Genomic DNA, 17,500 nt, shown 5'->3' with positions numbered 1-17,500 from the left:
TTGAAATCATGTGGTTGCAAGCAAAAGATCCCCTTCGGTCATAAATGACCATGGGATTGCACTTAGAAAGTTACCTCCCAAGGCACAACTCCAGGCAAGGATGTTTATGGAAGACCAGCAATCACCCCTGAATACCAGCCTCCCCTCCCCATACCACCGATGTTATCCAAGGGAAAGTCAAAGGCTGATACATCTTGGCACTAGTGATGTCGCACCTCTTTCTACAGCTGAGTGAACTGGAGCAATGTGAAATTAAGCGTCTTGCACAAGAACGCAACACACAGCACAGTTTGGGAATCAAACTCACACCTCATGGTTGTGAGCCCAGTGCTCTAACCGCTGAATCATGCACTTTCACAAGTAAAATAAATTTGTTGCTATTATATTAAATTGTCGTATGTCCAAATTGAGCTAAATGCGTTTTTTTCAATATTTATTTTTGCTTGCAATAGCCGGTTCTTTTGGTTAAACTATCATATCACCAGCAGCTTCAGATGCCAAGATATCAAAAATTGTCAGAGTCCAGTACAATAATTTTGCTATGGAATGGTGAAACTATTTTATCATTTTCTGAAAAAGCAACTTATTGGACTTATGACACTTTTGCATAATAGCAACGATATACATTGCATCTTTAAATAAAAACTAAATTGTATGTTTGGTGTGCTAAACACTTAAATTTCTATCACAATTAATTAAATATAAGTTGTCAAACATTTGACCTTTTTATTTGCTCCCTGTCAATTGACAAAGACATATGATGGGAGCTATGCAACTGCCAAAAAAAAAAAAAAAGAAAAATGTCATATAGAGGTAAAGAAACAATAATTGATGTTATTCTTTTTGTTGTCTTTATTTTGGTAAAATATTCTTAATTCCTCATCAAATAAAATCTACATCTTTGTCTTGATTCCTAATATAAATAACTTCAATTCATGTGTCCATATTCTTTAAAAAAATACATGAAGCCTTTAACTTCTTGTTTTTGTCATCCTCCTCATCATCATCGTTTAACATCCGCTTTCTATACTAGTATGGGTTGGACGATTTGACTGAGAACTGGCGAACCAGATGGCTGTACCAGGCTCCAATCTGATCTGGCAGAGTTTCCACAGTTGGATGCCCTTCCTAATGCCAACCACTCCGAGAGTGTAGTAGGTGCTTTTATGTGCCACAGGCATGAAGGCCAGTCAGGCAGTACTAGCAACGACCGCACTCAAATGGTGTTTTTTACATACCACCTACACAGGAGCCAGTCCAGCGGCACTTGCAATGACCTCGCTCAAATATTTTTTTCACGTGCCAGTAAGGCAATGCTGGTAATGATCGTGCTCAAATGGTGCTTTTTACGTGCCACCAGCATAGAAGCCAGTTTGTTGCTCTGGCAGCAATCACACTCGGATGGTGCTCTTAGCGCTCCACAAGCACGGATGCCAATCATCGAATTTGATTTCGATTTCAAGTTTAAATCAAATTCGATGACTGGCATAATTTGGTTTCAAGCCAAAGTAATTTTATCTTTTATCTTTTACTAGTTTCAGTCATTTGACTGTGGCCATGCTGGGGCACTGCCTTGAAGGGAAGGATTTTAGTTGAACAAATTGACCCCAGGACATTTTATTTTTAGACTAGTACTTATTCTATCAATCTCCTTTGCTGAACACTAAGTTACAGGGACGTAAACAAACCAACATCAGTTGTCAAGCGATGTGTGTGTGAAGGGGGGGACAAATACAGACACAAAGACACATGCACACATAGACACATAGACACACACAGAGACTCACACACACGCACACACACACACAACAGGCTTCTTTCTACCAAATCCACTTACAAGACCTTGGTTGGTCCAAGGCTAAAGTAGAAGACACTTGCCCAAGATGCCATGCAGTGGGACTGAACTCGGAACCATGTGGCTGGAAAGCAAGCTTCTTATCACACAGCTACGCCTGTGCCATATAAATTAATAATAGTAATGGTTTGAAATTTTGGCACAAGGTCAGTAAATCAGTCAGTGGGGTGGGGATGGGTGGGGTAAGTAAATTCTATCAACCCCAGTGCTCAACTGGAACTTATTTCATCAATCCTGTAAAGATGAAAAGTGAAGTTGATTTTGGTGGAATTTGAACTCTGAACTCAGAGTATAATGAGCTGGAAGAAATACCACTGAGCAGTTGTGTCTGATACACTGATGATTCTGTCAGCTTGCTGCCTTAATCCTTTCTACTATAGGCACAAGGAGCTCAGCCACTTTGCCATCATGAAGCCTAACACTCGAAAGGAACTCGGCTACCTCACCTTTGTGAAGCCAAACACTCAAAAGGAGTTCAGCCACTTTGCCTCCATGAGGCCCAATGCTCAAAAGGAACTCGGCAACCTCACCTCTGTGAAGCCAAACACTCAAAAGGAGCTCTGCCACTTTGCCTCCATGAGGCCCAATGCTCAAAAGGAACTCGGCTACCTCACCTCTGTGAAGCCAAACACTCAAAAGGAGCTCTGCCACTTTGCCTCCATGAGGCTTCATGCTCAAAAGGAACTTGGCTACCTCACCTCCGTGAAGCCAAACACTCAAAAGGAGTTCAGCCACTTTGCCTCCATGAGGCCCAATGCTCAAAAGGAACTCGGCTACCTCACCTCTGTGAAGCCAAACACTCAAAAGGAGCTCTGCCACTTTGCCTCCATGAGGCCCAATGCTCAAAAGGAACTCGGCTACCTCACCTCCATGAAGCCAAACACTCAAAAGGAGCTCTGCCACTTTGCCTCCATGAGGTCCACTGCTCAAAAGGAACTCAGCCACCTCACCTCCGTGAGGCCCACTTGAAAGAAACTCAGCCACCTTGCCTCTGTTTCCATCAACCAGTTTCATTCACAAGGTATTGGTCAGCCTGGGGCTATAGTTCAGTGAGTCTGAATCTGAAACCATGTGGTTGCAAAATGAACTTCATAAATACACAGCCATGTCTGTACCTATTTTTAAAATTATTTTATTCTTTTATTTGTTTCAGTCATTTAACTGTGGCCATGGTGGACCTCTGCCTTGAAGAGTTTTAGCTGAATAAATCAACCCAATTAAAAATTTTTTTAAAAACCTAGAACTTATTCTATTGGTCTCTTTTGCTGAACTGTTCAGTTATGGGGGCATAAACACACTAACACCAGTTGTCAAGTGGTAATAGGGGGACATACATATATATGTAATTGACAGGCTTCTTTCAGTTTCTGTCTACCAAAGGCTTTGGTCGGCCTGAGGCTATAGTAGAAGACACTTGACCAAGATGCCACATAGTGGGACTGAACCTGGAACCATGTGGCTGGGAAGCAAGCTTCTTACTGCACAAATATTTTCATGAATCTTTCAAGCAAATATTTTGTGAGTTCTTTCCATGATGATCAACAACCCCATCCAGCTGAGAAAATGGTTAGCTAAAAAAACTTTACCATATCAAAAAAAAATAGTATTATGGTAAAAATATTAGAAAAGGAGAGAAAAAAATTCCCATTTTATGTAAATTTAGGTTTTGTCAAAATGACATTTATTGACAAGAGATTTGTTTTTAATCAAAAGATTATTATTTTTGTCTAATTTCAAGCTGAATGGTGAAAAATAAAACATGTCAATTGAATGTGTTGTGTCTGTCACTGTACAAGAATTTCGAGTAATTAGTTCATAAAAAAGAAAAGGGAATGAACAAAGAAAGAGAAAGAAATAAGAAAATAAAGAACAATAACAGAAAATTGTTCTAATAATAGAACTTGAGTAGGGGAGAGGATAGATTTAATACATAAGATCCTGCTGAAATACCGCTGAAATACTGAGGTAAACATGAATGTTACATTTCTAAAGCTATGTTTTTCTCATGGTAGAGCATGTATAGCTGAAAATAACATACTTGTGGTCAATACTGATGTTTGGTTGGATATTTTATTGGGCAGGCTGGTAATGAAAGCTTGTCAGTAATTAGAGGGACCTAAATTGACATTGTTAAATACTGAATGGCATTAAAACATTCTGTATTTAAGTTTCTTTGTTAATGTATTATTTTCCCTTTATACTCTGTGATTGAGAAAGTAGAGGTGGTGTTAGCTTTTAAGTTTACACTATTCTGTAGCATGTGTGTTCTGTGTAAGAATGGGGAGGAACTTGTGATATTTAAAATAATAAATATATCCAGGTAGAGCAGTGGGAAGCTGAAATCTGGTAAAGAAGCTGGCTAAAGTTAGTATGAAATAGGAAGAGATTATTACACTTGAGTTTGCAACTGCCAACGCCAGCAGATTTTCAGGTTGGAGAAAAAAAGAAGTATAAATAAACAGAGCTGCCTCCTTTCATGATATTCACAGAGCCAAATATTTTTATTTTAGTGTTTTTTGTGAAACCAAAATAGTGACTACACTTCAAATGTCACATGCTTGGTGGTGAGTCAATAGTTCTTGACATTTGTCCACAGCAGTAAGTTTCTTCTTCATCGATGTGTATACATAAGTTGCAAAAGCTATAAACCTATTGCCGGCTCAGTGGTGGAGGTAGTGGAGTGGTGATGGAGGTGATAGAGATGGATGGTCATTGCTGGTGGCAGTGATGGTGATATCCTACTATATTACCTGTTAATAAGTAATTAATAATATATCTACACTTGTATTTCCTGTGTACCTTGGCTAATTTTTTTGAAGCGCCATCATTTTCTGAACTTGCGCAAAACCCTTAAATTATTCTTTACTTTTATCTCAAAAGAGTTTTCGTAATTAGTCCTTGTTCAGAACACAGCATAAAAACTAACTTTCATTTACTTTTTTACTTGTTTCGGTCATTTGACTGCAGCCATGCTGGGGCACTGCCATTAGTTGAACAGGACTTATTCTTTGTAAGCCTAGTACTTATTCTATCGGTCTCTTCTGCTGAATCGCTAAGTTATGGGAACATAAATACACCAACATCGGTTGTCAAGCGATAGTGGGGAGACAAAACATAGACATACAAACACACACATACACACACACACACACACACACACACACACACACAATGGGCTTTTTTCAGTTTCCCTCTCCCAAATCCACTCACAAGGCTTTGGTCAGCCCAAGGCTAGAAGACACTTGCCCAAGATACCATGCAGTGGGACTGAACCTGAAACTATGTGATTGGGAAGCAAGCTTCTTACACACAGCCACTCCTTATTTATTTATTTATCTATCTATCTATTTATTTATTTATTTATTTATTTATTTATTTATTTATTATTTTATATACCAACAGGTGAACAATAGTATTGATGGTTGCAAGTTTCCAACAAGTCACTCACTAAATTACAGTAGATCTATGGTCACAAGGCATTCCAGCAATGATCATGTTTTACTTTTTTTTAATATTTTTTAGATAGAGATTATCTAAGATTATCCTATGTGTCAATTTTATTTTATTTTATTTTTAAGATAGAAGGGTCTTACTCTTTTACTTGTTTCAGTCATTTGACTGCAGCCATGCTGGCGCACCACCTTTAGTCGAGCTAATCGATCCCAGAGCTTATTCTTTGTAAGCCTAGTACTTATTCTATCGGTCTCTTTTGCCGAACCATTAAGTTACGGGGATGTAAACACCAGTATCGGTTGTCAAGCGATGTTGGGGGGACAAACACAGACACACAAACATATACACACATACATATACATATATATATAAAAATATATATATATATATATATACATATACATATACGATGGGCTTCTTTCAGTTTCCGTCTACCAAATCCACTCACAAGGTTTTGGTCAGTCCAAGACTATAGTAGAAGACACTTGCCCAAAGTGCCATGCAGCGGAACTGAACCCGGAACCATGTAGTTAGTAAGCAAGCTACTTACCACACAGCCACTCTTATACCTATATTTAACCTTTTAACGTCTATTATATAACCTTTTAACATTTGAACCAACCATATCCAACCCAAATAATCTCTATGAAGATATTTGTTTTTACTCTAGGCACAAGGCCCAAAATTTTGGGGGAGGGGGCCAGTCGACTAGACTAACTCCAGTACATAACTGGTACTTAATTTATCGACCCTGAAGGGATGAAAGGAAAAGTTGACCGTGGCAGAATTTGTACTCAGAACATAAAGACAGATGAAATACCTATTTCTTTACTACCCACAAGGGGCTAAACACAGAGAGGACAAACAAGGACAGACAAACAGATTAAGTCGATTACATCGACCCCAGTGCGTAACTGGTACTTAATCTATCGACCCTGAAAGGATGAAAGGCAAAGTCGACCTCGGCAGAATTTGAACTCAGAACATAACGGCAGACGAAATATGGCTACACATTTCACCCAGCGCGTTAACGTTTCTGCCAGCTTGCCACCTTAAAATTAATCTTTTCTACTCTAGGCATAAGGCCCGAAATTTCTTGGGGTAAGGGGGCCAGTTGATTAGATCAACCCCAGTACACAACCTGTACTTAATTTATCGACCCCGAAAGGATGAAAGTAAAAATTGACCTCAGCAGAATTTGAACTCAGAATGTAAAGACAGATGAAATACCGCTAAGCATTTCACCCGGTGTGCTAATGTTTTTGCCAGCTCACCACCTTCTCTATGAAGATCATCATCATCATCATCATTTAGCGTCCGTTCTCCATGCTAGCATGGGTTGGATGGTTCAACTGGGGTCTGTGAAGCTGGAAGGCTTCATCAGGCCCAGTCAGATCTGGCGGTGTTTCTACGGCTGGATGCCCTTCCTAACGCCAACCACTCCGTGAGTGTAGTGGATGCTTTTTACGTGCCACCTGCACAGGTGCCAGACAGAGCTGGCAAACGGCCACGAACGGATGGTGCTTTTACATGTCACCGGCACGGGGCCAGGCGAGGCTGGCAACGGACACGAACGGATGGTGCTTTTACGTGCCACCAACACGGGGGCCAGACAGAGCTGGCAAACGGCCACGAAACGGATGGTGCTTTTACGTGTCACCAGCACGGGGGCCAGGCGAGGCTGGCAACGGGCACGAACGGATGGTGCTTTTACATGCCACCGACATGGGGGCCAGACAGGGCTGGCAAACGGCCACGAACGGATGGTGCTTTTACGTGTCACCGGCACGGGGTCCAGGCGAGGCTGGCAACGGACACGAACGGATGGTGCTTTTACATGTCACCGACATGGGGGCCAGACAGGGCTGGCAAACGGCCACAAACGGATGGTGCTTTTACGTGTCACCAGCACGGGGGCCAGACAGAGCTAGCAAACGGCCACGAATGGATGGTGCTTTTACGTGTCACCGGCACGGGGGCCAGACAGAGCTGGCAAACGGCCACAAACGGATGGTACTTTTACGTGTCACCGGCACGGGGGCCAGGCCAGGCTGGTGAATGGCTACGAACGGATGGTACTTTTACGTGTCACCTGCACGGGGGCCCTGATGTTGATCGACCTCATTGTAAATAAAAACAAGATGGGTAAGCAGTCTCTGATCATGTGCTTGCATATATTTTTTATTGCTTACTTGTTTCAGTCATTAGATTACAGCCATGCTGCTTATTCTGTCAGTCTCTTTTGCTGAACTGTTAAGTTACAGAGGCATAAATGTACCAACAGTTGTTAAGTGATGGTGGGAGATGAACACAGGCACAAAGACACACCCACAAACACACACTCACACACACACACACACACACATACACACACACACACACACCCGTACACACACACACACATATATATGATGGGCTTCTTTCAATTTCTGTCTACCAAATTCACTCACAAGGCTTTGGTCAGCCCAGAGCTGTAGTAGAAGATACTTGGCCAAGGTTACACACAATGAGGCTGATCCCAGAACCATGTGGTTGGGAAGCAAACTTCTTAACACACAGCCATGCCTAGATACAAAACCAACAAAGGTGGCCATGGGGAACCAATTCACAGGTCATGAATTTTTGTCCCCTTCTTGATGTTTCATTGTATCTATTGGCATCTCGTTCATTTTACCTGTACTGGTTTATCTGACTGAAAATAGATATCTGTCCTTTGTAGACAAGTTAAAGGTGATTAATTAGATTCATTTGTTTTGGCTCTGTAACCAGAAAGGAGAATTTAATGCCTTTCTTTATGTTTGGGAAAGGAAAACCTTTCTCTTGTACACATTCACAATCACACACACACACAGTTGTATTTTAGTAGTAACTTGTCTTTTCATTACAAAAGTTAGATACATTTTAGCCATAAAGGGTTTCTCAGAGACACTATTAAACAGTGCTTTGTGTGAAAAACCAGGGACAAACTCAGTTATCATTATACCATGATAAGAACGAACTATAACAACTACTTACTTACCATGCACACGCACAACACTGTCACAAACAAAACATCTAACATTAATACAAACTATCCAATGTGTTTCTTATTTCTTTACGGCCCACAGGGAGCTACACACAGAGGGAACAAACAAGGACAGACAAGCAGATTAAGTCGATTATATTGACCCTGGTGCATAACTGATACTTATTTAATCGACCCGAAAGGATGAAAGGCAAAGTCGACTTCGGCAAAATTTGAACTCAGAACATAACGACAGATGAAATACTGCTAAGCATTTTGCCCAGCATACTAACGTTTCTACCAGCTCGTGTTTCTGTAATCTTACAAGTTCAATAATTGCAAACATCTAAATGCAAGTTACATTTGAGAAACTTATATCTTACTAGATATACTTCCTCACAATCACAGAACAGGACATATTATACACTGTATTTTCTACATACAACACAAAGATATGTAAAGAAAAAGCACTTCGTTTATAACAGCAATTATTGGGTTGGTGCATAATTATTGCGGCTTTTTTTCAACAAATTTTATTTAAAAAAAACGATAACAATATTTAACAAAAACATCTTTAAATGACGGTCTGACCGTCTGCCAAGCAAATGAGAAGCAGTAATTGAAGTAGATGGGGAATATGCTCTCTATTCTCTATTACTCTATTACTTGTTTCAGTCATTTGACTGCGGCCATACTGGAGCACCGCCTTTAGTCGAGCAAATCGACCCCGGGACTTATTCTTTGTAAGCCCAGTACTTATTCTATCGGTCTCTTTTGCCGAACCGCTAAGTGACGGAGACATAAACACACCAGCATCGGTTGTCAAGCAATGCTAGGGGGACAAACACAGACACACAAACACACACACATATATATATATACATATATACGACAGGCTTCTTTCAGTTTCCGTCTACCAAATCCACTCACAAGGCATTGGTCGGCCCGGGGCTATAGCAGAAGACACTTGCCCAAGATGCCACGCAGTGGGACTGAACCCGGAACCATGTGGTTTGTTAGCAAGCTACTTACCACACAGCCACTCCTACGCCTATGCTCCGGAATAATCATTTAAGGATGTTTTTGTTACATGTTGTTATTGTTTTTGTTGAATAAAATTTGTTGAAAAAAAGCCACAATAATTATGCACCAGCCCAATATATAAAAATCGTATAAAGCGGGAGCTAGAAATAGCAGCTAAATTTCCCTCATGTCAAATGCTTTCATGCTTAACATAGAATGATATGTTGCATAATGTTGATCTGGATGCTCACTATCAATAGAAAAAGACAGGATGACCATGATTGGAATTAATCTGATCATAAGTTGGATCAAGCAGGGCTAAACTGGGGTTAAAACAACAATAGCAACAACAAACAGTCAAGATAAATAAATTTAGAAATTTAGAATTTTCTAATCTCAAGAAAGCAAGCTGAGTTGGGTGTTGGCACCAGCTCTGTTATGACAGTCTGCAGGCATGCTGGTACATCCATAAAATCTATAAAATAACACATCTACACAAACATATGTTATGTCAACAAAGTTATTTCTAGCTTTCCAGCTTCTGCAGCCAACAACTGGTCACATTTGTAATGCAAAAGGTTTAGAATTCATCATCATCATCACTACCACCACCACCACCACCACCACACCCACCACCACCACCACCACCTATTTCTTTTCTATCCGCAAGGAGCTAAACACAGAGAGGACAAACAAGGACAGACAAATGGATTAAGTCGATTATATCGACCCCAGTGCATAACTGGTACTTATTTAATCGACCCCGAAAGGATGAAAGGCAAAGTCAACCTCAGCAGAATTTGAACTCAGAACGTAGCAGCAGACGAAATACCGCAAAGCATTTTGCCCGGCATGTTAACGTTTCTGCCAGCTCGCCACCAACACAACCCCACCACCACCACCACTACCATCACCATCATCACCATCATCATCATCATCCTCATTTAACATCTGCTTTCCATGCTGGCATGAGATGGATGGTTTGATTGGAACTGGTAAGCCAGAGAGGCATAAACAAGGGTGTTAGCTGTGTGACACTTGCACATGCTCTTTTTATGTGTATTTGGACACAACATGGCTGTCCAGAAATCTCACATCTTACCTCTCATTAATAATGGCTTCTGATTTAGGCAATAATTTTGAGGGGAGGGGGCTAAGTCAGTACCATTGCCTCTATTACTTGACTGGTATTTTATTTTATTCACTCCTGAACACTGAAAGGCAAAGTTGACCTCAGCTTAATTATAAGAATATCAAGGATTTAAAAAAAAAATTCAAGATTAAATCCATTAACTAGATTATGTCATCAGGTAACACACACACACACACACACACACACATGCACACACCACACACCACACACATGCACATATACATAACTTATAAAATTTGGTTGCTTATTAGAATTATCAGAGTTGTTAGTTAGTCAGTTTCAGCAGTGTAGTTATAGGAGGACAATGGACATAGTCCACCCCAGACATCACTTTAATGATGATGCCACTTTGGGGATCTACCGTATAAGCTTGTATGAAGCAGTGGGGTGGGTCCCGCAGATGGTACACACTCTAGCTAATCCACTGCCTAGTTTAGCCCTGATTAAGGTATTTCACTTATAACCATGCCATCTTTTGCCTGCAGGGAATCCAGGATCATCTTATTCAATAAGCCATTTTCAAAGAATGGTAAATGAGACTTGAAAGAACATGGCTGCCATTTCCAGCATATCAAACAACAAAAAGGTCCCTCATTGGTTCGTGTCTCTTGAACAATTTGTCCTTTTTTCTTTTCTTTTTTTTTTTTTTTTTTACTAATCAGAAGTAGTAATGATCCGTGCATCAAACCAGCAAGGGGAAGCTGCTGACCTCCTCTGTTCAAAGGTTATAATGGACACAGGTTTGTGTGTCACATAGCTAGCTAGAGGCGATGGCTTCTTGGAGCTAATCAATGGCAGTATTCGTCCTATCTTTCTGGACTGCCATGTTAACTTGGCGATAACTATTAATATCCAGTACAGCTGCTGTAGTCTCTTTTAGAGAGAATTAGAAATAATGATATTTATATAGTAGTAATATTCTTATTCTTCAGGTGATGAAATATTGATTTCGAATTTTGGCACAAGGCTAGAAGGTTCAAGGGAGCAGGTAAGTTGATTACCCCCAGTGTTCAATTAGTACTTGTTTTATTGATCCCAAAAAGATGAAAGGCAAAGTCAAAAAAATCCTTGATATTCCTATAATTTAGCTGAGGTTAACTTTGCCTTTCAATGTTCAGGAATGGATAAAATAAAATACCAGTCAAGTAATAGAGGCAATGGTACTGACTTAACCCCTCCCCTCAAAATTATTGATTTCTGCCTAAATCAGAAGCCATTATTAATGATAGGTAAGTTGTGAGATTTCTGGAAAGCCATGTTGTGTCCAAGTACATGTAAAAAGCATTTGTACTAGTGCCACATAGGTACCACCCACACTTGTACCTCATATAAAGCACCCATGCTGGTGTCACATAAAAGGTAGCCATACTGGCACCATGTAAAATGCACCTAGTACACAATATATAGTGGTTGGCATTAGGATGAGCATCTATCCTTAGAAACCTTGTCAGAGTTTAGACTCAGAACATAAAGACAGACAAAATGTCTCTAATCATAAAGACAGACAAAATGTCTCTAATCTAATAATCCTGCCAGCTCACCACCTTCTTAAGGGGTGAAATATTACAGTGCTGTATATAGATGCTGTTTGAGAAGCTGATGTAGTGTTTTCTTTAAAGTAATAACATTAACGTTTATCATCGTTAAAATCCTTATCTTAGAGAAGTGTTCATGTATGGATGCACATAGAAAGACGTAAACCTTTATTTACCCATCTTTCCCAATATCATGTTTTCTGTCATCTTCTTCCCTATCCATTCCTTGGTGCTGTTACTATGTCCTTTTCAAGGACATAGTCATTTGAGTAATTAGTAGTTGATTAATGAAGTAACACAGTTCTGAAGACAGAATATGCCCATCACTACCTGGATACTATACTGTTTTTTTTTCCACCCCACTTGTCCATCCATGCCCTTTTTAACTTTCTGTGCTACCTGATATAGTTGTTTTCTAACTCAATGTCAGCTCTGATTGAGTATACTTATGATCAAACATGTATCTGGTATGACTGTCCCTACCACTTTTTTTCTCCTTTTTTTTTCTAATACAATAGTGGAATCATCATCATCATCATCATTTAGCGTCCGCTTTCCATGCTAGCATGGGTTTGACGGTTCAACTGGGGTCTGGGAAGCCAGAAGGCTGCATTAGGCCCAGTCTGATCTGGCAATGTTTCTACGGCTGGATGCCCTTCCTAACACCAACCACTCCGTGAGTGTAGTGGGCGCTTATTACGTGCCACTGGCACAGGTGCCAGACGAGGCTGGCAAACAGCCACGGTCGGATGGTGTTTTTAAGAGAATTTTGATGTTATTTCTAGCAAGGCAATTGACTAAACAGAGACTGAGGAATTAGCTCATAACTGCTGCCTGATAACAGAGAATACTGATGGTCAGTATTTCATCCAGTCCCTTGTCTTGAATTCTCAACTCCTGATGGCATTAAAGAAGTATCACCACAGTTTACAACGTCTAAACCTGATCCCAGCCAATTTCTTCCAGAGAGAAAAAAGAAATAGAAAAATGGATTTCAGTACTATGCCAATATTTTAGTTATCAACCCTAAATGATGAAATGCAAAGTTGATCCTAGCAGGTTTTGAACTCAGAGTACAGAGAGCTAGAACAAATTCCAAAAGACATTGTGTCTCATACTTTAATGACACTGTCAATCTGCTGTTTTATTCAGAGCAAATCACAGTTAATGGCAAATTAGCAACACTCTATCCATATCTGCTTGGGTATTGCAAATCTATATAATGCTGTTTATCAACTTGGTTTCATTTACCATTCCTTTTAAGGAAGCATTTTCAGACTATACCTTATTTCTAATATTTCTTTTTCCTTTTTTTTTTATATATGATTGACTGCATTTCTGCATAGTCATACAAAATGTTGAATAATTTTTACAAAAATCGTTTTTTTTTTTGTAAAAATTATTGGAAAAAAGTATTTTAAGATGTAAATTTTTAATGTTAACTTTGCAGCTATTTTCAACTAAATAAATTATTGCAAAAAGTCACACCTCTTGCTTAAGGATACAATGTAATACTATATTGAATGTCTAGGCTGTGCTCCATAAATGTTGATCATTTTGAAAGCTAAGATGTTCTATGTACCTGGGTTTTTTAAGCAGTAATTCTTCTATGCTTTGGTTAAAAGTTGGGAATTGGTAGAATCATTGATGATGACTTTCAACATGGACGAACAACCAATTCCAACCAGTGGGGATTTACAATAGAGGTTGTACTATTCATCCTTTTGATTGCTGAATACAAAATGTAGTTTGCAAAATGCCATTTGAGTCACCATCTCACCTTTGTAGACCAGCCCATCGCAAGGTTACCAACTTAGTATTTAGTTAAGGCACTTTTATGTTCTGAGTTCAAACTCCACCAAAATCAACTTTACCTTTAATCCTTCAAGAATCAATAAGATAAAATAGCAGTCTTTCATAGTCCAAGTTCAAATTCTGTTGAGGTCAGCTTTGCTTTTCTTCCTTTCAGATTCAATAGAATAAGATACTAGTCAAGTACTGGGGTAAACATAATCAACCATTATCCATTCTCCAGATCTTGAAACCTTGTGCCTATGCTATAAATCAATACTGGAGATTGGATAAGAGGTTATAACTTCAATATAAGATAAGTGTAACCTAATGACATTAGCTCTTAATTAATCCAATTATTAGATTCAACATATTTGTTTGATTATGTAAAGGCTATTTTCATAAGGGAAAGCCATTGATTCAAGGTGAATTAAAAGTAAACCAGCTATGTCAACTCTAAATGAAGAATCAACAAGACAGCTGCTGTATAGTCACTCATCTTGCTAGAAATTGCAACAAAATCTTCTTTGAATCACTCTTTACATTGCCAAAAAAAAACAGGATGTTGGATGAAGAAGTTCAAGACACACTATGTTTAGGGGGAAAAAAAACAAAGAAAAAACCAGGATAGTTAAGATGGAATGTTTTTAGATATACACCTGCTCAATTAGGGTTGATCTTAGGTTAAACAAAAACATCAACTTTAAATGAAAAGCAGACCAGCTTGGTTTCAAATCACACCAAAGCCTAAAACAACAACAAAACTACTAACAGTACCCTTTTAACTTATATTTATTATTACTAATGTGTTGTGTGTGTGTGTATGTGTGTGTGTGTATGTGTGTGTGTGTGTGTATGCACATACAATAAAGTTTCTGCATTCTACTGTCAGTGTTTGGAAGGGTCTTGTATTTATTACAAGACTACCACTTTGGATACATATTTTGATAAATGTGATATTAATTTCTAACATAAGTACAAGTCTACAAATTTGAGAGGAGGAGATAAGGCAGTAGTTGATTATGTCAATCCCAGTACTTTTGGGTGGTATGTCTTTTTATATAACCCAGCAGGATGAAAGACAAAGTAAACTTTGGCAGGATTTGAATTCAGAGTGTGAAAGGATACAACTAAATAGTGGAAATTATTTTATTGAGAAGACTCAGCAAGCTCAAGTGAGACCATAACCTTGTGGTTATGCCAGGGGTATAAGTAGCCCACTTATGCATACCTTTCCTTCATTGGACACTAAACTCTGCTTGCAAAGACCTGTTGAGGCAAGGGAAATATAAATCGAAATCGAAATCAAATTCGATGACTGGCATCTGTGCTAGTGGAGCACTAAGTGTACCATACGAGCGTGATCGTTGCCAGAGCAACAAGCTGGCCTCGGAGGCCGGTGGCACGTAAAAAACACCATTTGAGCATGATCGTTACCTGCGTCGCCTTACTGGCACTTGTGCTGGTGGCACGTGAAAAATCATTTGAACGAGGTCGTAGCCAGTGCTGCTGGACTCGCTCCTGTGCAGGTGGCACATAAAAAGCACCATTTGAGCATGGCCATTGCCAATACTGCCTGACTAGCCCTCGTGCCGGTGGAACGTAAAAGCATCCACTACACTCTTGGAGTGGTTGGCGTTAGGAAGAGCATCCAGTTGTAGAAATTCTGCCAGATCAGATTGGAGTCTTGTGCAGCCATCTGGTTCACCAGTCCTCAGTCAAATCGTCCAACCCAGGCTAGCATGGAAAGCGGACATTAAATGATGATGATGATAATGATGATTTTACTAATTCTGCCAATGCACCATCATTTTGTCTGTTGCTCCACCAGTTCTGCTTGTCTACCACTGTCTTGTCCATCATTCCACCAATTCTGCCAAACTATCACCATTTTGTCTGTCATTCTACTGATTTTTACTAATTCCCTTCTGCTAAACATATTATTGATTTGAAAACTTGGTGCAAGGCCATAAATTTTAGGTGAAAGTAAAATCAATTCAAATGACCCTTAATACTTGACCATTACTTTATTCCATTGCTCCCAAAACCCACCTACCCACGCACACACACACACACAAAGGTATGAAAAGCAAAGCTGATTTTAGAGAGAATTAATTTTAGAACACAGAGGGTTATAACTGCACGACATTATCAGATGCTCTGAAGATTTTGGCAATCCATTGCTCTCTCGCTTTACTTTTTGGTTATGGTGACAAATATGGTATGAAATAAAAATTATCTCACACACACAAGCATATAAAAGAAAAGGTAGATGGGTAGGTGTTAATTAAAATGATAACTTGGTGAGACTGCTGCTCTTCTAAACACTCTAGTTTTGATTGGTTAATTAATTACATTTAAAAGACACTGTTGCTATTTAATATTAATAAATTTTCTTGTTAAAAACAGCTCATTTTATAAGAACATTTTAGGCTATGAGATGAAATTGAATTTAAAAGTCAGCAGTTATTGATTAGAAAACATCTAGAAGCTACCGAACAAACACATGGCTTTGCAGTGTTGTAATTGACGTGTCTTCGAGGAAAGGTAGTGTTAGAGTGTGTGAAGATGACTGAGACAAATAGACCAAGACCACACCCGCTAACCATGTCAATAGTCATTTGGTTTCAACCAGAAGCACAGATAGACTGTGTTAGATCCATACATGAATATATACTTACATACGCCTACATTCACAGTCAAGAAAATTGCATTGTTTAAATCTATAAAGGTTGGCTGTTTTAAAGTAATATCATGGTGCGATGAGCTTAAAACAGCATGCAAGTTACAGAATGCAACATAGCATTTGTTGCACAGATGCACTTTTAACTTGCATATAATGTCAAATAAATTGCATTCAAATATAAAAATATATACTTTTGTATAGAAAGTCAACTGCACAGATGGCATTGATAGAAAAAGCAAAAAGAAGAGAGATATATGGAGAGGTAGAGAGATTGAGAGAGAAAGAAAGAGAGAGAGGTTAAAAGGGAAGAATAAAAGACAAATATTGAGGAAAGACTGATTGTTGATGGATGATAAGACAGACTGAATCAGATGACAAATTTACGAGTCACATTTTTATTTATTTTCTCTCTCCTTCTCATATGCATGCACACACACATATGCATACACGCACACATATGTACACATGCACACATAGGTACAAACGCAAAAACACATGCACACACGCACACATATGTACACACACACACACATGTACACACGCACACATGCACACATATGCACACACACACATGCACACATACACACACACACACACACATGCATAAACATCATTTAATTTTCCAAAATGAAAACTGATTATATAAGAGGGTGGCTGTAAGCAGATAGGTGTTTTTATGTAGAAAATATTGAATTTCCTTTTCATAAATAAAATTAAAAAATAACTATAAATCAATAATGTGATCAATAGTGTCCTTGTTTTTTTTATCCGTCTTTTATATCTTTCTTCCCATCCCATCTGCTTCTTCTATTTAAATCTTAACACATTGTCACAAACAAATAAGAAAGAAACAGAGGAAAGGCTAGAATAAGGCATTGTTTCAGATAGATAACCAAGAAAGTACCACAAAGAAGAAAGCTGCTGATTTTGTCTGTCCAGGCTTGATTTTCTTACGATTACTTTTTTTTCTCACAAGAATTCAGGAACAATGCAATTTGCT

At 39.0% G+C, this 17,500-nt stretch overlaps 1 protein-coding gene across 1 annotated transcript in view; it reads right to left on the bottom strand.

The window, feature by feature from the left end:
- Window positions 1-17,500, bottom strand: part of LOC115213367 (disks large-associated protein 1) — a 443,386-nt gene that overhangs the window by 424,768 nt on the left and 1,118 nt on the right. The gene's annotated exons all lie outside the window — the stretch shown is intronic.

This window comes from Octopus sinensis, linkage group LG6 (genome assembly GCF_006345805.1).
Source record: "Octopus sinensis linkage group LG6, ASM634580v1, whole genome shotgun sequence".
Taxonomy (NCBI): domain Eukaryota; kingdom Metazoa; phylum Mollusca; class Cephalopoda; order Octopoda; family Octopodidae; genus Octopus; species Octopus sinensis.
The sequence above is the reverse complement of the archived record's forward strand: the minus strand, read 5'-3'. Positions and strand labels throughout refer to the sequence as shown.